We start from the raw sequence: 23,857 nt of genomic DNA, 5'->3' as shown, positions 1-23,857 counted from the left end.
TAAATTGGTATGGGGTTATTGTGTACATGCCAAGTATCATATTAAGAAATGTGATTGTAACACTTTTAGGCATTTATTACATCTCACAGACATCACAGTACTTCCCCCCCTGACAATGCCTTCATCTGCATTTTTGCCCAGAAACAATCCCCACCTTTGTTCAGGCATCATCCAGGGTCTGCATTTATTTAATTGAATTAGAAGTAAATCCTAATCCCCGCAAAGTTGTTTTATTATATTGGCTATGCATAAATGTCTCACACAGGTCATCCCACTGTTGCAGTCTCTTAACTTGTTACAATGTACAGGATGAGTGAGTGATCGCTGTGTTAGAGAAGAAGGATTGCTTTCCTTTTGCTGTCAGCAGACTTGTAATTTCCCCAGAAAATACATAGCTCAGTCTTACACTTTGATAATTTTTGACCAATAATGTTTCCAACCCTCCCTGGGTCAAGCACTAGGCACTACCTATAGAATGAATTTATTCTTATCCTAATTCTTAGGCAGCTTGTTTGATTAGTAGATTTAATAAGAGCATTTAGTCATCAATTGATGTTGGAAAATGACCTGTAAAAATGTATCCCAAGAGGAACATTAATAAAGTCAACATTTTTTAAGCTCATAAAATGGTAATGTCCACAGGAGAACCGACCACGCCAAGAGCAAGGAAAACAGAACACCAAAGATGTCTGGAGAGGAGTTTGTAGACTTTGGCTGTTGCCTCACCTTTCATATTCATTGGAAGCCTGTGGCCCAAAGATGCTAAATCAAAGTCATGTCAGACGAAGCCTGAAATTTTGTGCCAAGTATCAAAGACATTTAACTGAGGAACTGCCTAACGGAACTGGAAAGTGGTAGACAATGGCCAAAACCACCCATGCATTTGTGTGTTTTTTGATGTCTCACGTTGGGCCTCCTTCTCCTTGAACTTATTTTTCAGGTTCCACAATGTCTAAGAAACCAGCTGAAGGTACGGAGACAGGAAATTATTAAATTAATGAGCATTCTTGTGGCTTTTTTTTTTTAAGAGACAGAGCTCAGTATTTGGAGGAACTAAAGTTAACTATTTTCCCCTTCTTGAACAAATTTCATAGAAATCTTTGAGTGTGCACAATATGATGTAATTAAAGTTTCATGCTCAAGTTAAGTAATAAGCCATGGGAATTTCAACTATGCAACCAGAATTACTTGGGTTTTTATTGATATGTTCTATTATGCAAGGCCTTGCAATGTATCTGTTGCCAAAACTTTTTTGTAGTTTTAAACAGAGTAGTAAATGGTTAGAATCTCTGACTGTTGTCTATATCATGTTGGGGAGATTTCCTGTTAGATTTTGTCTTAAAAACATGCCAGGAAGTGAATAAAATCTCCCCAAAGTAAGGGGAATAGCTCAGATTTTCACTGAAAACTGTAAAAAAAAAAAATGAATTTCCCATCACTGTCTGCCTCACTAACAATGGTCACCAGGACCAATACAGGGGTGAATCTCCCCAGTGTGAACACAGAACGCAATAAAAGCCGGACGAGGGTTCTAATCCTTCCACACGCCATCCATGACTAAAAAATGGCTTGAAATATACTTTACAAATATTTAGAGAGGATCTATAATAAAATGTGAAAGTTTTTTGCTTTGCAATAGGTTCACTTTAATTAAAGGTCCACATGGTTATTTTCAATACATTGTTGGTGTCAAACACTAATATTAAAACATTTGTTTTGGGCAATGAGCACCATAAATTTTCCTTTTTTTCTGTTAAAACAAATGTGCGAGTCAATGGTCTTTATGATCACTGGACCAGTACAAATATAGTTAAAACAGAGTAGGTTTGCAGTATATAATTGGTATTCACCACCAACATACTAGTTTTAGAGGAACACCATCACTTTTTTCTTGAAATTGTGTTACTATAAAAATCTACACGTTATATTTTTATAGGCACAGCTAGATTAGTTACTTTTAGAGATACTGTTTCATGTATTAAAGTAAACCTGTGCTTTTCCCATGCAGAACAAAGCAGCAAGTTGACCTAAATGCCCAATCTCTACTTCTCTTTATAATCACCTCTCCACCTTTTCAATGCCATTTGTCCGCCTGGAGTAAAAAAAAAAATAATAATTCTGTGCATGGGGAATACATGACTTTCTTCCTGCCTCCCACAATACAGTGCTGGCTTCCTAAGTGACAAGTTGCACTGTCACTTGGGGGTAGGCAGAGAATCCTTAGCCCTATGTAGGCTCCAATCAGAAAGACTTGTAGCTTACATATGTAGCCCTACCCCAGCAGAAGCCGCAGGATGGGGAGAGTTCTCTGCTTTTTGTCTCGACCTCACAAGTACCTCAAACATACTAGATTAAAAGTTTACAAGGTCGGAGACACTTCGTCTTAAATTACTGAAATTTATATACGGAAGTTTCACATGATCGGCAATGGTGGTCGATGGATATATTTTCTGACCTCCATATCCACCTGGTGGATGTAGGGGTCCATGCCCGTCTACATTGTAAAGCGCCACGTAAACTGTTGGTGCTATATAAATCGTGTATAATGATAATAAGAAACAAACCAAAATATGTTAGAAACAGTAATCAGATGAAGATGTAAAGCAGAACTAAGTGCAAGGAGCAGCATGAACTATAGCAAGTCGCCTTGAGTGCTAAAGGCAGTAAAGAGGAAAGATTTACTGAACTTGGGAGACTATACTGCCAAAATGCTTTAAGGGAGGCTATGCTAGGCCTATTTTGAAGAGGTACCCGTAGATGGATGAAAGGTAGGGGTGAGGAAGGGCTTTGATAGAGTTTCTTAATATGGGGCATTTCTTTGTGGTGTTCTCCTGCAGGCTATAGTTGGGGCCCCTAATAAGCGTTGGTCCACTTATTAACAATCCTGATGGTCCAGCATACAGTATAGATGCAGTCTATGTGCAGTGTTGGCACAATATGAGCGTGTGAAGTGGTTGTAGTGTTGATTCAGTCTTTATGCGGTAGTGTTTCAGTATGGACACTAGATGGATTATTGTCCTGCTCTCAGCAACTCATAATTAGCTTTACAGTATTCAAAAGGTAGGTGATCTTCCCTCTCATAGATCCTTGCAACATGACTTCAGAGTTCTTTCTGCAGAAAAGGGCCCCTTTATAGCTTCACACTGGTGGCTCCAGCATTTGGGGGTGTGGGGGAGTGAATATGTAAAATTGCTCCAGTTTCTCTGCAAGCAGGGTGTGATGTGATCACTGCGGATGCCTGCTGGTCCTCTCTCAGCTGCCGGAATCGCCCAGTCTCGGACTCCAGTCCCTGCTGCCACGGCCTGCTGATGTTGTGCTCACCTCGAGTCCTCTGGTGCCAAGAGAGTGAACCTTTCCATTCGGTTTCTTAAAAGTCATATCTCTCCTCCTCTTCCTCCTCAGGGTCCCATGGGAAGTGTAGTATGTGCATCCATAAAGTCTATTGTATGATTCATATCCCGAAATTCACAATCCCATGACCTCCAGTGCTCTGTGAAGTCCATAGGCTCTTCTGTATAGTTCTCCCCCTGCTGGCTGGAAGGCATAGTGTATCACAGTAAAAGAAAACAATGTCTCATTCACCATATCTTTATATTCCACCACCTGGCTACAGATATGTACTTTCCTTTAGTTGCAGCAGGAAAAAAAGAATACCAGGGCACAGAAAGAAAGGTTAGTAGAAGTAGCTGCGGAACGATGATGGGTCAGCATTTAAGTAAAGTTTTTGCTTTGCCCTTGCCATGTCCTGCATGGGTTCAAATTAATTTCTTATGTATTGTAAAATCACCAAGCTTACCTGAACTATATAAAGTAGTTATTATTACTAGATCATTTTTTTTTTACACATAATCCAATTAGGAAAATAGCAAGGGTGGGGGGGGGTCTTTTTGTTATTGCTTTACAGAAGTTAAATTGTGTCCCATTTAAAGACACATGTAAAACAGAGGGTGTAGGCAAGATAGACTAAACCTAAAAAAAAAATAGAGGTGGGCAACGAGTGAACATAATGGTAATGTAACAAAAAGTGGTGCTGGAAAAGCAAAGGGGGCAGTTGGATAGTATGGAATAATGAGTGTCCGGATAGTAAAGAGACATGGTAAGATGGACACGACAGCTGTATTTAAAAATGTAACATACTATGCCATGTCAATTCCTAACAGAGTCCTGATCTATTGAAGTGTCATCATGGCAGGAGAACATCCACATATGAGGAGCCTCATATGAGGGGCCAGGTATAGGAGTCCTCTGTCTGTCCTTGGTTGATGGGCTTATTACCTCTACTGTACAATATCGGACTTTGCAGTTCCACAGCAATGTCTTAACAGAAAGGTATGGGACAAGCTTTTCCAACTTCATGTGTGATCAAAACCAGACCTTCGAGATCATCCCTGATTCAGTGGCAGGATTCATCACTTAATAAACCATGGCAAATACGTTCAAGGTTTGTGAATCATAAATTTGTCTTCAGCAAATTACCACATCCCTTCCAGACCCATAAACATTTTCAAGACTCGTTTGCCATGAAGGATAAGTGTCATTTTCTAAACACTTAGCTTTCCTTATATACATAATCTACTGCCAAGTAGTAAATAGAGATTGTACTTCTTTTTCATAGACAGTCTGCTTTTAGCTGCCCAGCTTCCTCAGATCTTCTGCAGTGTTTATGTTCTCTGATGCTTCATATAAGCTCACTAACTACTAAAGGTGCCTACTCCAAGAAGATGATGGGAAAGCAGGCTTTATGTCAGGCTGGATATTATTCACTGGCAGTAAGGCCAACACAGATCCTGATTTCCCCAGCTTCTCTTAAATTAGGTGGCTAATTGACAGGCGGAAGCCAAGTGTAGCCAGGTACGAGGATACTACTGTAAGTAATAGGATGGGGAGCCATTACTGGGTAAGCAATGAACTGTTTACTTCCCCCCTGAGCTCATGGATATATCTCTGCATCATCTTCCTGCCTCTAGAGGGAGGCAGCCTTTCCTGATCCTGAAGCTGAGGACCATGGTACATTAAGTCCTTTACTTAACACTTACTGTAAAAAGGAAATGACCTGGAGACTACAAGTTCCATCAGGACCAGAGTACCAGGGGATTCCGGGGAAGTCTATAAATTTGACTGCAACTAGTGGGTTCACTCTTACCTTGGGGACCCCTAAAGTTTCTAGTCAGGTGCAGTCGTTCTGCCAGCTGTGTGTCACAATATGGCTACACTGTCCATCTGCAGCCAGGGGTTCAGTTACAATCTTGGAAGAGCACCAGAGGTTCAGTGACACCGCCTGTTCTAGGGCCAGTACTCAGCACCACAGTCTTCTCCAGCATCCAGAGGCACAGAGATATCCACATCTAGACACACCTATGGTTTTTCGCCAACTTCCCCGCAGTTTATTGTGCATTCTTCACATCGTCCTATGATTGATGCAGAGCCTGTTTTTCCCTTTTTCAGTTACGGAGTGCTACGTTAACTCAGGATTGGTGAGAGTGCAGTCTGCCCAACCCCCACTCTCTCTCACACATGGACACTGCTAGCAGACACCTTTGCCCTTCCCCACCAGCCCGGCTTTTCACACATGGACACCGCTAAAATACACATTTACTCTCACTTCTTCTAAGGAGAACCTATAACCCCTTATTCACTACATGCAGATCTGACCTAAACTTCATCATCACTTATGATTCAACTGTAAGGGGCCCCAACTAACGATTTAGCTCCAACTACGAACTGACTCTTCCTAATAGGGTGTGTATATATATATATATATATATATATATATATATATACCCTATCCAATACGGTTAGGCTTAGTAGTCTTAGGTCTGTGCATATAGCTTTTTGTAGTATGACTGCATTGGTGGGAGGCTTCCTTCCCACAACCAGTGCGCACCTTTATACGACTCTGCTATAGACTGTGATACCTCATTGTTCCTTGTTATCTATTGCAATCTAATTACTTTCTCATATTATCTGACTGTGTATTGCTGAAAGCTGATTGTTTCTATTGTCATTCTGAAATACTTTCATCAACATGGGGACAAGGTGCTTTGGGATGGGAGGGTGTAGAGCCCCCCTGCCCCAAAGCACCCACGCCCCCACATGTTGAGGGCATGTGGCCTGGTATGGTCCAAGAGGGGGGGGGCTTGCTCTCACCTTTTCCTGACCTGCCGGGCTGTGTGCTCAGATAAGAGTCTGGTATGGATCTTGGGGGGTAACCGTCACACCATTTTTGGGAGTAGGGGGTTCGTCCTAAGATCAATACCAGACCGAGGGGTCTGGTATCATCTTGGGGGGAACCTCACACTAATTTTTGGTTTACATTTTGGCGGTGTTCCCCTTCAGGATTCTCAGCACACAAGTCTTGATCCGACTTATGGTGCGACTTCTATTTAAATCAATGGGCTCCCATAGGGAACTATTGATTTTGAATAGAGACAGAAACGCGGCTAAAAGCTAGTGTGGCTAAACACACATTGATGCCAATGCAAAACGCGGATAAAATTGTGTTTTTAACACTGCTTTTTTCCTGGCATCGGTACTAGCTTTACAGCATGTTTTTTTAAAACGTCTGTGTGTATGAGGCCCTAATGTTTGTACAAATCTGCTTTTTAGATATCTGTTTGTAACCTCTTTAAATGAATAAAAAAAAGAGTTACACATAAAAATGCAGGAGGACCCTGGAGAATCAGACAAAGCAGCAACAAGAAATAGACAGAAGGAGACAGAAGGAGCTCAGGGAATCATACAAAGTTGCAGAGAAATCAACAGAAGGTCCAGTAGATACACCAGTAAAGGCAGACTGACAGGTTTTTCTTGCATTATCCTCAACCCCTCCTCAGATGGATGTGTATAAAGTAGACAATCACTAACCTCCTAGTATTGTGATGCATTGCACTGTAAATCTATAGTATTCTGTTAAAATGTTTTTTTTTTTTTTTTATTAAATATAGCCTAAGGCCCCGTACACACGACCAAACATGTATGCTGAAACTGGTCCGCAGGCCAGTTTCAGCATACATGTTCGGTCGTGTGTAGGCGCGAACGGGCCGAATTCCAGCAAACATTTGCCCGCCGGGCCTTTTCCCAGCGGGCAAATATTCGTGGACGTGTTTTAAAACCGTCCGCTGGAATCCTGCCCGCTCGGACATGTACGGTCGTCAGTACAGACCTACCGTACATGTCCAGGCGCCCGCCGTCCCTCGCATGCGTCGAATGACTTTGACGCATGCGTGAAAGCCCTTAAATGGCAGGCCCGCCCACGTCTCCGCGTCATTGCCGCGTCATCGTCGCGGCGACGACGCGGACACGCCCCGCGTATTGTTTACGCGCGGACTGCTGTACGATGGTTAGTACAACCATCGTACAGAAGCCCTCTGGCAGGCATGTACGGTGAAAACGGTCCGACGGACTGGTTTCACCGTACATGTTTGTTCGTGTGTACCCGGCCTTATGCTTACATTTTCAACTCAGATGTTTCAAACTCTAAATGTAGTCTTTATTTTATGTCTCAGGCCACATCTATACCTCTATGTTAAAGGTGCATGGCATTTTAGGTGTGGTTGTGTTTCTTGAAACATTTTTGGCACTTTTTAGACAGGTTTTTACATGTGATACCATTCATCCCTATGGAAAGTGTATTTTGATGGAAACCACACCATAGATGCAGCAAGTGTTTTTTTAAGCACCGCACCTGGGACACAAAAGAACACAGAGGTGTGAAATCACTCTCTCTATTCTGACGCTGGACAGGCTCCAAAATGCAAATTAGATGATCTACTCAAACAGGCACGCAGAATAAAATGTTGTCTGTGTTCAGATTGCCTTAAGGTGGAACTTAACTCACCAGTTAAACTTTGTTCCATATGTAAGTACACCTTGCATCATGTCCATACACCGTTTCTTCCTCAAATCAATTGCTTTTTAGAGTTCCAAACTACTGCAACACAGCAGATGAGTATAACATGTTTGTTATTTTAATAGATAAAAAAAATAGACTTTAGAATCACTTTAATAAAAGCTGTGACCAAATGTGTATGACTTGTACATCCATGGAAATCTCATAACCAATGTTTTTCCACAGAAGGTGTTACTGTTATTCCGAAATTGCATTGGGTTTATGTTATGTGGCCAACAAGGCCGCTGTTAGAAATCATGGGGCCCCTTACAACCTACCTAACAGGGCCCAGCATTTGAAAATATCAAAAGATATTTTCAATAAAATGGCAGGGCCATGATAGCGGTTCGCAGAGAGCAGTGTGAACTGCCTGCGAGACAGATGCGATGCATGGTTCCCGCATTGCAATAGTGTGAACCCAGGGTTAGGAGCGATCCAAATGCTGGCTGCTCTTCAGAGATCAAAGAACATCTGAAGGAGTGCTTCATTTTTTTATTTTATTTTTTAGAACTTGACCACTTTTTAAAAAAAAAATATTTGACTTCTATTTATTTTTTTTAATTTTTAACTGCCCTTTTGGGGGGCCCTTGGAGAAATATGGGTCTAAAGTCTAAACAGACAACTAATGAATGAGAAATGGACCAAGGACACAAATTCATCAGTCCCTTTCTCTGCAGTTTCAGGTGCACTGTACAGTGAATAAATGGAAAGTGTTATGAGGCTGTTCAAGCAGAAGCATAGTAAAAACTATAACATCGTTTATTATGCTTCAGTGAGGAATGGACACAGAACCGTTCCCCCTGCAGCATAGCTAGTGGGATAAAGAAAATTAGAAGCCGTAAGCATTACAGGGGGATCAACAAGAATCACAAGTGCCAGCAATAAGGTAATGCATCCAGCCCTCCTTCTCATCAGATGCTTAGACCCCCTTTTGAACTGATGAGGCCCGGGCCAAGTACAGGAGGGCTGGCTGTACTGCCTTGTCAACTGCCCTGGTGGCCAAACAAAACTCTGTGAAATTCTCCTTTAAAACAGTCTTCCTTTTCCCTGTTTGTTCCTCAAAATCTAGCACATTTTGAATAAATTAAAATGTTTAAAGTCTTTGTCATATAGCAAAAGTACAGCGTGTTCTAAAACTTACATGAAAGTTGAAGTGCATCCAGAACACAACCCATGGATGCGTAGACAGAATATGGCACTACCTTTATAACAAGATATATTTTTCATACTGAAATACATTTTCCAGACAAGAGATTTAGCTGAACAATTGGCAATAGTGAGTCAAAGCACAGTGTGAATTTTTGAAATAGCTTCAGAGTAAATTCAACCCGGGTGCCAAATACATTTTAAAACGAGAGCAAATCAGGTATACAGGACTTGGGTAGAAAAAGGCTGCAGCAAAGTATGTGTGTTTACCCCCTGCAAATGAGATTCTGGAGTTTTTGTGCTGGCGAAAAGCAAAAGTGCACCCGTCCACCCCCGAGGGCCAGCAGCCTATAAAACTCAGTGAGGCAGACTTCTAGCATTCTGGGCATTCTTCCTGGGCACATACGGCCCTATGCACTGCTACCACTTGATGCACCATCCAGCAGTCTAAATCAATCTACAAGCTGCCGGCTAAAGGGTTGGATGGTGACCTGTGCCTTCAACTCGCACAAAAATGCTGAAATATCATGCACAGGGACTAAATGGCCAGTGTGAATGAGATCTTACAAGTCAAATAATAAAACCAGCAAATATTTCCAGTTCAACCATAGCAAACTGTGCATTTGAACCTATGTATCCAAGAGTAAAGCCCAACTACCATGGATTCAGATCAGTCACATGGGTACGTGATCACAAAAAAACAATAGAATGATGCAGCTCCTTCGAAGATGGTGTCCAGTACCATATGGTACCCTAAACCTAAAAGGGGTTGTAAAGGTAATTTTATTTTTCCCTAAATAGCTTCCTTTACCTTAGTGCAGTCCTCCTTCACTTACCTCATCCTCCTATTTTACTTTTAAATGTCCTTATTTCTTCTGAGAAATCCTCACTTCCTGTTCTTCTGTCTGTAACTCCACACAGTAATGCAAGGCTTTCTCCCTGGTGTGGAGAAAGCCTCTTGAGAGAGGAGGGGGCGAGCAGGAGTGTCAGGACGCTCTCTACTTTGCAGATAGAGAAAGGAGCTGTGTGTTAGTGGGCGTCCTGACCCTCCTGCTCGCCCCCTCAAGAGGCTTTCTCCATACCAGGAAGAAAGCCTCACATTACTGTGTGGAGTTACAGACAGAAGAACAGGAAGAGAGCATTTCTCAGAAGAAATAAGGACATTTAAAAGAAAAATGGAAGGATGAAGTAAGTGAAGGGAGGAGAATCAGGAAGACCACAGGGGAGATAAGGGGAAGATGGGCCAAGTGTCCTCCGTACCCGACTGAACCACTGGACCGGGTGCAATGTAAAAAAATTATCACCAGCTGCCACTGCAACCAGGAGGGAGAGTCCTGGACATCGCTGGACAGAGAGGGGGCTCAGGTAAGTATTAGGGGGTGCTGGGGTGGCTGCTACACACATAAGGCTGTTTATCTTAATGCATTAAGCTAAAAAAAAAAAAACTTTCTGCCTTTACAATCAATTTAGGTTTTAAGTTTTTAAGAAGTTGATACTTATTTGGGAGAAGGTAGCCTCTAAGGCAGGCCAAATAACGTGCTCTTGCATCGTTGAACGCACCAATGTGCCTTCTCCTTTGTGCGGTGCTATGGGCCATAGCATAGCACTGAATTGGAGGACTCCAACCGTGCCGTGGCCTCAGGTATTACAGAGGATGAAAACAATCAAACCAATGGAAAGGGTACAACACACAATCATAGACACAATGCATGTGTTTGACCGCAAAATGGAAAAATTGCATACCCTATGGGAGCTGAGTAAATAATAGACAGGTATAGCAGGGGGTACAGGGTCCCTTCAACAACTTACCTAACGATGCAGGTTTTCAACTTGCTATGGCACACAGCATATCTTGTGGACTTTGAAGGCACACAGTACATATGGTAAGAAAACAAAATAAATGTATTTTATAAGAATGTCATAAAAACAGTTACAGACATAAAATCAAAATAAATCAAGTAAATAACTGGTCCACATAGGTTGTCACAATTATGATACAGTTCTACCATAGGAGGCTCAAATACAGAGCATAATTGTAAAGTTGACTGTGTAGTGTGTAACCAAGTGGTAGTCCAGAGGAACAAGAGGGCTCGCTCTACATGTTACGCACTATAGATAGCGCTTCCTCAGGAGCACAGACAATTCAATATAAGAGGTTAACCGCGTTGAGGGTAGGATATTATCATTTGAAGCAAAACAATGTTGCAATGGGTGATACAGCGGTCAATTGCTGGCAAGCAAAAAGGGAGAATAGTGTTCCAGGGGCACACACGGGTGGTCAGGAAGTAGGCTATGTGTAGTAGGCTGGACACCAGTGACCAGAGGGGTAAGCCTGACTCACTGAATACTAGCTTGAAAGTCTCCAGTCCAAGTTTATGGAAATGAATACAAGCATTAGTTAAAAAAAAGGAGAGGGTCCTTAAAGCCCAAAAGCCTTTCTGTACAGCCGAGTAGTTTGCCCCTGGTTTGTGGAGGACTCCTGTATCTTAGTCTTGATTGCCTCTTTGTTGGTGTTTTCTTCTCTTTTTATAGTTTTGTTAAAAAAAAAATTATCTTTGTCTCTACCACTTATTCAATAGAGAAGAATGTGTTTACCAAGCCTTATAGATGATAAAGTATTATATCGATGTTTTGGTACTAACACCATGTACTGTATGTATTAACAAGAGATTTTGACAGGAACGAACTGTAGCATGCTGTAATACACTTAAGATTTAAGATTTGGGTATGCTATGCATTTTATGTAAACTTTCCCATGACTGTTACCTGACAATATATGTAAACGTCATTATCTGATTATGCTTTTAAAAATTCAATAAAAAACGTTTGTATTAAAATAAAAAAAGATGATACTTAAGTTTATATGGCAGCATAAAAAAAGAGAATACAGTTTGCAGTTTAAGGTAAAGATAAAATACATGAAGGATTGGTTGTACCAGACTATAAAAGATAATAGAATGCAGTTTTGCTATCACTAATTGTAGATTGGACTTTTAATGCACAGGGAAAAAAGTTAGGTTGACACTGAAAACACGTTAGGCCCCGTACACACGACCGGATCTATCCGCTGGGATTTTTCCGCGGATCAGTTCAGCAGATAGATCTGGTTGTGTGTACGGCCTAGCGGACATTTTCAGGTGGATAAAAATCCAGCCGACGGATTTTCAGCGGATAAAAATTTCTTAGCATGCTAAGAAATCTATCTGCTGGAATCCTGTCCGCCGGACTTATCCGGTCGTCTGTACAGACTCATCGGATAAGTCCGTCCGATCCCATCCCTCGCATGCGTCGTAATGATTCGACGCATGCGTGGAAGTATTTACCTTCCAGGGTCGCGCACATCGCCGCGTCATCGTCGCGGCGACGGCGCGGCCATGTCACCGCGGATGTATTCCGCTGGGATTTTGATCTGATGGTGTGTACAGCCATCAGATCCAAATCCGCCAGAGGATTTATCCGCTGGAAACGGTCCAGCGGACCGTTTCCAGCGGAAATCCTCTCGTGTGTACAAGGCCTTAAGTAAGACACTATTGACTAAGGTGATATCGTAAACTTTATAAAGGCACACATGTATTAATTAATGTAATTAGGATATGGGATTTATTGCACAAAGAAAATGGTAATATAATTCACCATTAGTACCACTTTTGAGAACAAATTATTTTTTACCAGGGAATAAGATACTATTTGGAGTATGGATAAATGATAAAAATGCACAATTAAAGGATATTATGAAAGAGGGAGAGATATGCTCAATTCAGGAACTAAGACACAAAATATAATTATTGTTAATAGATGAGATCCGGTTTTAGACATTTTGTAAAGACATTGCCGCACCCAATAAGATCAGGGGAAAGCTCACTGCCATTTTTTAAAATTGCTCACTTTACAGAAGGCCCCAAAGCACTGTATTTCCCAGATTTAGAAGATTCTTACCCTAAAGGCGGAGCCAATGGTATCGCCTTTTCTAGGAAAATGGGAAGCGAAACTTGGTGCACACTGGATTGAGCAAGACAAAGAGAAAACATTGACGTTAGCAGATGGAACAGCAAGAGATACAAACACGATAGAAATTAATTATAAATGTCTGTCAAGATGGTATACAACACCTACTAAAGTACATAAATATCAACCAGAGAAATCACCGCTTTGTTTGAGATGTTGTGGGAAGAGAGGAACAATGGCGCACATATGGTGGGAGTGTTCAAGATTACAGAAATTTAGGCAGGAAGTGATGCAACAGATTCAGGAAATGATGGGAGTGAGCATGCCTAATGACCCAGGAACCTAATTACTTCATAAAACTAACTTTACAATAAAGCCATATAAGAAAATGGTGTTGCCGCACTTAATAAATGAAGAAAAATATCCGATTTAAAAATATTGGCAAGTACCAGAGAGCCCAACATTAAGACAATGGGTTCGGTTTACGCATAAAGTGGTTGTAACTGCACATGTAAAAAAAAAAAACACCTGTAAAGGCAAAGGCATAATTAGCTAGTATGCACCGCATACTAGCTCATTATGAAATACTTACCTTAGGACGAGGTCCTTAGAATCGCAGCCCGGTCTACGCCGAGAGAGCTGACATTTTGTCCTCTGCCGTTCTTCCGAGTTTGCAGCTCAAGTGCTGTGAGTGGCCAGAGTCGCAATTACATCACTCCCATGCATGCGTGTGGGAGTCTTCTTCCTGGCAAGGTCCAGCAGCGTCTGCCAGAACTTCAGGCGGGCATTCACAGCGCGTGCGCCGCTGATGTCAAATTAGGGTAATACAACCACACACATAAAACCGTGTTAGTGCCGGTTCACACTTGTGCGATGTCAGACATAGCATGTGATTAGCACCGTACTGCAGTGCAGATCACATGCAATGTCTGTGCGATGTAAATTCAGCCACAAAGATTGTATGGCTAAGTTTGCATCGCATTCGGAGCAAAATCGTCCAGGACCCTTTGTATTGTCCGCACCAGAATCGGATCTCATGGGTGTTCACATCTATGTGATCCAATTCCTGACCACTGCGATCTGCAAACCAATCTGGGGTGTCATTAACTTTGTATTGCCACTCCCAGCGATTCGCATAGGGCAGTGTGAACTGCCGCACTGGATTTGCAGGGTATCTCGCATCACACCAGTGTGAACTGAGCCTTAAGTGGTTGTTAAGTTGTAGAAGCCTTATCACATAAAATCAGGGTGGTAATTCCCTAATGCCCCGTACACACAATCGGATTTTCCGTTGGGAAAATCTCGGATGGTTTTTCCGACGGAATCCCGCTCAAGCTTGGCTTGAATACACACGGTCACACAAAAGTTCTCTGAACTTTCGACCGTCAAGAACGTGGTGACGAACACTATGACAAGCCGAGAAAATTAAAGTTCAATGCTTCCAAGCATGCTACAGACGATCATAATTTTTCCCTTTAGAATAATTGAGAACCTGTAAATTTTAATGGAATGTGTAAAAATAAAAAGTTTAAATCTACAGAATATCGGCGCCTGATATCAGCCTGAAAGGCAGCTGAAAAATCGGTATCGCATCGGCCCTGAAAAATCGATATCTGACGACCCCTACTCAAAAGTGCAGTCCAGGGGCGGACTGACAACTCATGGGGCCCCCAGGTAATATGCGATAATGGGGCCCCCTGTGTCCCCACCCACACTCAAGCCACACCTACTAATTGCACTGTCCACATTTCATGCGTTTGTCCCAGAATTTCTCTACACCATGTTTAGCATTAATGTTTAATAAGTTAAGAAAATAAAGAAAGAATTTACTTACAGTAAAGTGCAACTATGGCACATTTCCGAAATGTACCAAAAACGATTTCCACAGTACACAGGAGGCAGCAGGGCAGAACACGGGGGGGGGGGGGGGGGAATCATGGCAAAATATAAGAGTCAGGAGGTCAGAGTACAGGGGGTCAGGAGGGCACACTACATGGGGAGCAGCAGGGCACATTATGGGGCACACCAGTTCACATTACATGGGGGCGGCAAAGCAGGGCACGTTATGGGGAACACCAAGGCACATTACAGAGGGGCACAGCAGGGCACATTATATGATGGGGGAGAAGGGCACTTTATGGGGCACAGTAGGACACATTACATGGGGGGGAGGGCACATTATAGAGCACAACAGGAAGCATTACATTGGGCAGGAGGGCACATTATTGGGCACAGCAAGGCATATTGCAAGGGGGCATGAGCGCACACCAGACACATTACAGGGGAGGGGAAGGACACATTATGGGGCATACAGCTGAGCAGATTATGGGGCACACAGGATGGCACTATAAAGGGCACACAGGAGGGCACATGGGGGTAGGAGTCCACATTATGGAGCACAGTAGGGCATATTAAAGAGGTTGTAAACATCTGAAAAAATTCCCCCCAAAAAAGAAAAACCTGTCAGACAAAAGGCATAATGAGCTAGTTTTCATCGCAGAGCCCCGATGACATCACTCCCGCGCATGCACAGGCTCGGAAAGGAACGCCACACATGGCCCATTGCTTCAGAGAACATGTGACAGTGATGTCACTGGCTGCATGCATTGGAAATAGATGTGGTGGGGATAGAGGGGAGGTTAGGGAGATGGAGGAGGGGACAGGGAGATAGAGGGGGAAGAGAGATAGGGGTTAGGGAGATGAGTGGGGGGGGGCAGGGTTTAGGGAGATAGAGCAGGAGACATGATACAAGAGATGGTCAGAGAGTGTGAGGACATTCCTGATGATCAGGAATGGCGGGTTGGGAAAACGTGATTTGGGACAGCAGCCACCAGGGGATACACACCAGTAGTACTAGCCAGCAGTACCCACCAGCAATACCTGCAATTGAGGACAACCAGCAGCAGCCGCCAGCCGTATATCTGCTCTAGGGACAGCAGCAGCCGATAGCCATACACGCCTGGGGAACAGCAGCAGCCAGCATTCCCTGCAGGAATCCTGAGGAAGATGTGAATATTGAGGTCAGTTGAGATGCAGGTAAACCGAAGTGCATCAGTGTGAAAGCAGCCTTGGGCCCCTTTCACACAATCGGACCGATCGGGTCCACCTGTCCGTTTTTCATAAGGACCTAAACTGACCCTCCATTCACCTCGATAGAGCGTCAGATGTAAACAGACTTGTGCCATTTACAAAATAATCCAGAGTGGATTACTGGGAAAAAGGAAAAGGCAAATTTATTAAATACATTCTTCAGCTCTGTGTATACAAAGGAGCATGGGGGAGCTCATGTCCATAATGGGGGTGGGAGTGACACAGCCCCAAATCATCCACAATGGCTCAAAAGTGATATGGTCCAGAAATATTTAGACAGAATAAAGGTGGATAAAGCACCTAGACCAGATGGCATCCACCCACGGATCCTAAAAGAATTGAGCTCTGTAATTTCGAAGCCATTGTTTCTAATTTTTAGGGACTCATTAATGACAGGAATAGTACCACTGGATTGGCGCAGGGCCAATGTGGTGCCTATATTTAAAAAGGGAACAAAGTCTTTACCAAGTAACTATAGACCTGTTAGTTTAACTTCTATAGATGAGAAGATACTGGAGAGATTAATACAAGACCACATAGACGAGTTCTTGCTGGAAGAAAATATTTTCAGCAACAGACAGCAATGATTCATGAAAGACAGAAGTTGTCAGACAAACCTGATTTCTTTTTATGAAGGGGTAAGTAAAAAAAAAAAAAAAAAACACAACAGGAGTTAATACCACCAAAAGAAAGCTCTGTCATTAAGAAAAAAAAATGATAAAAATGTAATTTGGGTACTTGTATGACCATGCTATTGTCATTGAGTGGCAGCGCTGAAAGCTGAAAATTGGTCTGGGCAGGAGGGGGATTCTTCCCTTAATTACTTTTCACACTGCAGTCGAGAAGCAGCAGGAGCCATTGGCTCTTGCTACTGTCAATAAAATGCATTGAGTGAGTAAATTTTCATAGCAGCCTGCTCTAAACTAGGAAGGTGCTACATAACTACCAATAAAGCACATAGGTACGGATTCACAAAGCACTTATGCCGACGTATCTCGAGATACGCCGCATAAGTGTAAATATGCGCCAACATATCTATGCGCCGGACTCTGAAACCAAGATATGCCTGAAAATAGGCTTTATCCGACCGACCAAACTTGCCTACGCCGGCGTATCGTGGGCACATATTTACGCTGGCCGCAAGGGGCGCTCCCATCGATTTCCTATTCAAATATGGAAATGAGGGAGACACGTCGATTCACGAACGTACTTGCGCCCGGCGCATAATATACGCGGTTTGCGTAAGTCGTACGTCCGGCGTTAAGTTTTTCCCCATATAGGAGGTGCAACCCATGCAAAGGTATGGACCAGGGAACACAAGCCGTCGTATCTTATGTCGTTTACGTTGTAAGTGAATATGACTAGGCGTAGGTTACGTTCACGTCGTAGGCAGTGATCCGTCGTATTTTAGGGAATAGTTCCGACATGATTCTGAGCATGCGCACTGGGATACATCCATGGGACAGCGCATGCGCCGTTCATTATTCAAATCTGTCTGGCGCTCGACCCATCATTTGCATGGGGCCACGTCTCATTAGCATGCCTCACGCCCACTTCCACCTACGCCGGCTTACGCCGAGGAAACACAGCGCAGTTTGGGAGGCAAATGCTTTGTGAATTCTGTGCTTGCCTCTCTGTGCTGCGGCATAAATGTGCGCCAATGTATGTGAATCCGGGCCATACTCTCTAAATAATGATTTTTTTTCACAAAAGTAAATCACGCAAACTTGAGAATTTCCACTTTCAATTTTTTCTAAAACGACTGTGCTTGTTTTTTGTGAACACAAGAAGCTGCACCTGTAGGAGTTCTTGGCCTTTCTGCCCTGCCATCCTAGCAGGTTCCAGAGACTGGTAATGGCACTTCACATGGCTTTTGATTAATGTGAATATGTGCAAGGGGGGGTAAAAAAAAAAAAAAAAACTTCTGTGTTTTACAGCTCATTCCCGCTGGTTGGCTGCAAATCAAAGCATAGCTGGGAGTTATAGAGTGAATTACCTATCTTTGACTCCCTAGCATGGAAGATGTGTACAGGCAGCGGGATTCTGAAACGTATGGAAAAAAGGTCTTTGTTTGTCTTTTGTTGCAAAGGTAAATGAGGCGAAGAGGATTGGCAGGCCTAGAAGGCTTTCTACTCTCGACATTCCAAAACATACACTCACTTTTCACAGACAACATTTTCTTTAAGCGTCCCGCTCGCATGGCTCACTGTTTAATCACTGAGCGGTTCTCTGTTTCGAATACACTTTCCTCCGTTTAACTCTGTTTTCTTTGGGGCAGACAATGTACAACATAGGCAAATTATTTAAAGAAATGCCAGAACCTGATACTTTTGTATATATCCCGTGGCCTTGGTCCACGTCACCTCCCGTTGTTTCCGTAAAACGCACCGAGCGGGGAGATTGGAAGTTTTGGAACATTCGATCAGACTTGGATTTTCAAAAGACTTCTGTCTGGTATTAAAGGCAGGATGTTGTTTTAAAAAAAGAGGAGCTGTTAAAATCACTCAATGCAATCAAATCACACTTTTGCCGACTTTCATGACTGCTGGCTAAAACATGCAACTTTGGGAAGACACGGCAGAAAATATCTCTGAAAAATGCAGCTCCCATTGCTACTTATTTTACATCTTGAAGAACTGAATATACCAGCTAAATGTGATCTGAATGAAAGATCAAGGTTACTTACCCAAACAGTGGTTTTGCCACTGCCATGAGTGCGCTTGCCAGGTGTGTGTGTGTGTGTGTGTGTGTGTGTGTGTGTGTATATATATATATATATATATATATATATATATATATTAGGGCTGCGGAAATTAACGATTAATTGGTCGATTAATCGTTAATTTCTTTGGTCGATTAAAATTATTTTGATCGATGACGATCCGCGGAGTGAGCTCCGCGGTCTCGCCCATAGGAAAGGCCGCGGCTTCGGCCTAGCTCCGGAGCCGTGGCCATCTTGGTCCACCCGGCGGCAGCCGAGTAGCGGCGCGCTGACGTCATCATCACCTGCCCGCCTGCTTGTATCTTCTTCCCTTGCGCACGTGTGTCCATCAGCTACTCTGCAGATGGGTCTGCCTGCCTGATAGTCAGGTAAGAAAGGACAACCATCTGTGTGTGGTAACATTTCGGGGCAGATGTATATATTCCTGGAGTATGGGGACAGATGTGTATATTAAAGCATGGGGGCAGATGCTGTAATGTACACATCTGCCCCCCATGCTGTAATGTACACATCTGCCCCCATGCTGTAATGTACACATCTGCCCCCATGCTGTAATGTACACATCTGCCCCCATACTGCAAGAATATACACATCTGCCCCCATGCTGTAATGTACACATGGGGGCAGATGTGCATATTCTTGCAGTATGGGAGGCAGATGTGTATATTAAAGCATGGGGGCAGATGTGTATATTACAGCATGGGGGCAGATGCTGTAATGTACACATCTGCCCCCATGCTGTAATGTACACATCTGCCCCCATGCTGTAATGTACACATCTGCCCCCATGCTGTGATGTACACATCTGCCCCCATGCTGTAATGTACACATCTGCCCCCATGCTGTAATGTACACATCTGCCCCCATGCTGTAATGTACACATCTGCCCCCATACTGCAAGAATATACACATCTGCCCCCATGCTGCAAGAATATACACATCTGCCCCCATGCTGTAATGTACACATCTGCCCCCAAACTGCAAGAATATACACATCTGCCCCCATGCTGTAATGTACACATGGGGGCAGATGTGTATATTCTTGCAGTATGGGAGGCAGATGTGTATATTAAAGCATGGGGGCAGATGTGTATATTACAGCATGGGGGCAGATGCTGTAATATACACATCTGCCCCCAAACTGCAAGAATATACACATCTGCCACACAACTACTTTTAGCTGATCTCCTTGCATTGCAACTCTGCATTAGCCACTGGTAAATGTGGTGGGGGCAGATGTGTATATTCTTGCAGTATGGGGGCAGATGTGTATATTATTGCAGTATGGGGGCAGATGTGTATATTACAGCATCTGCCCCCATGCTGTAATATACACATCTGCCCCCATGCTGTAATGTACACATCTGACCCCATGCTGTAATATACACATCTGCCCCCATACTGCAAGAATATACACATCTGCCCCCATACTGCAAGAATATACACATCTGCCACCATACTGCAAGAATATACACATCTGCCCCCATGCTGTAATGTACACATGGGGGCAGATGTGTATATTACAGCATGGGGGCAGATGCTGTAATATACACATCTGCCCCCATACTGCAAGAATATACACATCTGCCCCCATACTGCCCCCACCACATTTACCAGTGGCTAATGCAGAGTTGCAATGCAAGGAGATCAGCTAAAAGTAGTTGTATCTGTATGTGCGTTAATTAATCGAAATTAGTCGATTAATCGATTAAAAAAAAAAAAAACGATTAATCGACCACAAAGCCCTAATATATATATATATATATATATATATATATATATGTGTGTGTGTGTGTGTGTGTGTGTGTGTATGTGTGTATGTGTGTATGTGTGTATATATATATATATATATATATATATATATATATATATATATATATATAGCTGCTTCCCGCACAGCGTAGGCATATATGTGTCCTCGGTTTTACGGGGTTATACCGGGATGATGATCACAGCTGCAGGCATCAACACAGTACTGTTTTTTAGAGCCAGTGGTCGGCTTTCCAGGAATAACAACCGATGCGGCTAAAATCCGCTCGGTTGTTATCCCGAAGGAGCGGGAAGGGACATCCCCCCCCCCCCCCCCCTGCCTTCCGTCGCTCTTACCGGGCCTCCCGTCCCAACGGAAGACATGATCGACGATCTGCCTCTTTTGGCGTCTAGACAGAGACCGTCACGAAGCCAGAAATGGCTTAGTTACAGTCTCCAGTATGTAAACACAGAAGCAACGTCACAATGTCACTTCCAGTTTACTCAGCGGCCAATGGCGCCTGATTAAAAAAAAAATATAGAGTATTCAGAATCACAGATTTTGGCAATCTGAATACTTTGAAGTGCAAAGGAGGGATTGGGGGTCTTTTAGACCTCCAATCCCTCCATAAAGAGTACCTGTCACAAGCGATGTTTACATGCAGATAAGTATGACTACGTGCCAAGCTAAAAACAGGACTAACAATTATTTACTGACACACACTGGACAACATACAATGACTGGCATGCACTGACATACACTAACAGAGGACGTCCAGATGTACATAAACTGACTGGTACATGCTTTAGATAGTGGCACACAGACAGACAACCAAATTAGGAGAGAGTACTGTAGATCGCACACACAGATTATAGGATGAGGCCTACTACAAACATACATCCAACATTAGAAAAAGGATGACTAGCATCCAGTAGGGTAGCTTAGTGTAGTTAGTGTAGGTCCTGCCCTAGAAGAGTCTACCTTGCCGTGGTGGGCAGGCTTGGAATCTCTTGGTCAACAGTGTGCCAGCAAATGGGCGAGAGGATCACTAGATCTTCACTTTTGGCCAATTGATTTTACCAAAGGACTCTTGGTTTAATCAGAGTATATATAGTTGGAAAAGGAAAAAATGTGTATAGGTCCATAATTATAATTTCATAAACACACAATAAAAATTTGGTATATTTACATTTGAATGGCTTCCTCTTTTATTTATTCCTTTGGAATGGGTCGGAATGGAATGACGTAAACGGTGGTGACCGTTACAACCATGTATACAGTATATGTATGTACTGTCAAGCCCCTTATGTGACAGTAGTGAAAAGGTCCTCTCATGGGAGACATATGGGGTCTTCTAGCTTCACCCCGAGAACAGGATATATGATTAAATCCTGTAATGAAACATTCCCCTTAAAGTGATTGTAAAAGGATCTTTTTTTATTTAAATAACATACATGTCATACTTAGCTCCACTGTACAGCTCGTTTTGCACAGAGTGGCCTGAACATCCTCTTCTGGGGTCCCTCGGTGGTCCCTCGTCCCCACCCCCCGACGCTTGCGTCATTTGATTTGATTGACAGAAGCAAGCCAATGGCTGCGCTGCTATCAATCTATCCAATCAAGAGTCGGGACCCTGTGGAGAGAAGGATAGCGTGTTCACGCCAAGGAGATGAAGGGGCTCAGGTAAGTAAAACGGGGTGGCTGGTGACCAGGTGTTATTTCAACTTAACGCCTAGCCATTACAACCCCTTTAACTAGGAAAAGATATCAAGTTCTCAGGGAATTTTATATTAATTTTTAATTAAATTTATATTCCTACACATTCCCCTCACAAAATATATAGGGAATTGTTTCCTGTTATCCAGGGCTAGAGGATCTGCTCTATTCAGAAGAAGAGTTGTTCTGCCCTTACAATCTATTTTGCTTCTCAGGTTAACAACTCAGGTTATCTACTTGTATCTGTATCCTGTACAGCAGGGGTCTCAAACTGGCGGCCCTCCAGCTGCTGCAAAACTACAAGTCCCATGAGGCATTGCAAGGTTGACAGTTATAAGCATGACTCCCCACAGGCAGAGGTATGATGGGACTTGTAGTTTTGCAACAGCTGTAGGGCCACCAGTTTGAGACCCCTGCTGTACAGTATGTCCTCGATCTCTTTGTCATTCAACTTTTACCAGAGAGGAGTGGAGCATTACAGCCAGAAATATATTTTCTATTTTTAATAGTGCAGTAGGTAAAAAAGGAAAAAAAAATGCCAAATCTGAGCTTTGGCATTTGAGCACGGCACCAGAAATATTTCTGTTGGGCTTGACTTATTTCCCAGATCACCTTTCTTTATTAGAAGGGACTTCAACATCCTGGCTAGCATATATTGTGTGAACTAAGCTTTTCCTTAACCACTTGCTGCCCGCGCTATAGACGAAATACGGCTACAGCGCAGGCCTTAATTGCCGGGAGGACGTCCATGGACATTTTCCCGAGCAATCGCTCTCTGCGAGTCCCTGCGGGGCACGTGCTGCGTGCAACGTAATTGCACATAGCGCTGGTGAACCTCCTCTTGTTGGGTCCCTGTCGGTGGTCCTGGCCCCTTCTCTCTGTCCAGTGCCCCCATAGGAAGCCGCTTCCCAAGAAGGCACTCGTGTGCTCGCACACAAGCTCCGCTGCTGCGTCCATTGACACAGAAAACGGGACACGCCCCTGCCCCCCGCTCCCTCATCACTGGTATGGATTAACAGCACTGGAAGCCAAGGGCATAGCGAGACCCAGAATTGAGGGGAGAGAAGAGCAGCAGGCATGCACGACACTGGATCGAATGACGGCTCAGGTAAGTAAAAGGAGGGGGGTGAGGAAACTTACATTTTTTTTACCTAATTCAAAGGAATGCATTAAGGCACAGATGTCAAACACAAGGCCCCTCAGGCCGAATCCGGCCCTCCAGGCCATTTCATGCGACTGCAGGAGAGCTCCAGCCCTTCTCTGGCCCTACTCCAGAGACCCCTTACTTTCCGCTTTCAAGCAATGCATCCAGTTTCTTCCCAGCAGCAGCATAAGGAAAGGGGGGGTGCACTGTGATGTAAGGGAGAGTGGGGGACTCAACTTCTGATGGTGGGGTGGCTCTTGATATATAATGTAAAGGGGAGGGGATGCGCTGGACATCTAATTTTACAGATACAACCGGCCCTTTTGAGGGCAATCATAATGCTAATGCGGCCCACAATGAAATCGAGTTTGACACCTCTACATTAAGGTAAAAAGTGTTTAGGCTTTACAACCACTTTAAGGTTCATCTTAAAGGGGTTGTAAAGGTTAGTTTTTT

At 43.4% G+C, this 23,857-nt stretch overlaps 1 long non-coding RNA gene across 1 annotated transcript in view; it reads right to left on the bottom strand.

Moving 5' to 3' along the window:
* Window positions 1–2,248: 2,248 nt before the first annotated feature.
* LOC120945943 overlaps window positions 2,249–23,857 on the bottom strand; it is a 67,720-nt gene continuing 46,111 nt past the window's right edge. Inside the window, exons 2-4 of the long non-coding RNA XR_005750633.1 lie at window positions 12,971–13,033; window positions 7,838–7,930; window positions 2,249–3,534 (exon numbers count right to left, since the gene is read on the bottom strand). This is a non-coding gene — a long non-coding RNA (uncharacterized LOC120945943). The remainder of the gene's footprint in view (window positions 3,535–7,837; window positions 7,931–12,970; window positions 13,034–23,857) is intronic.

This window comes from Rana temporaria, chromosome 7, assembly GCF_905171775.1.
Source record: "Rana temporaria chromosome 7, aRanTem1.1, whole genome shotgun sequence".
NCBI classification, from domain to species: Eukaryota; Metazoa; Chordata; class Amphibia; order Anura; family Ranidae; genus Rana; species Rana temporaria.
Note: the sequence above shows the minus strand (reverse complement) of the source record. Positions and strands in the feature narration are given on the sequence as shown.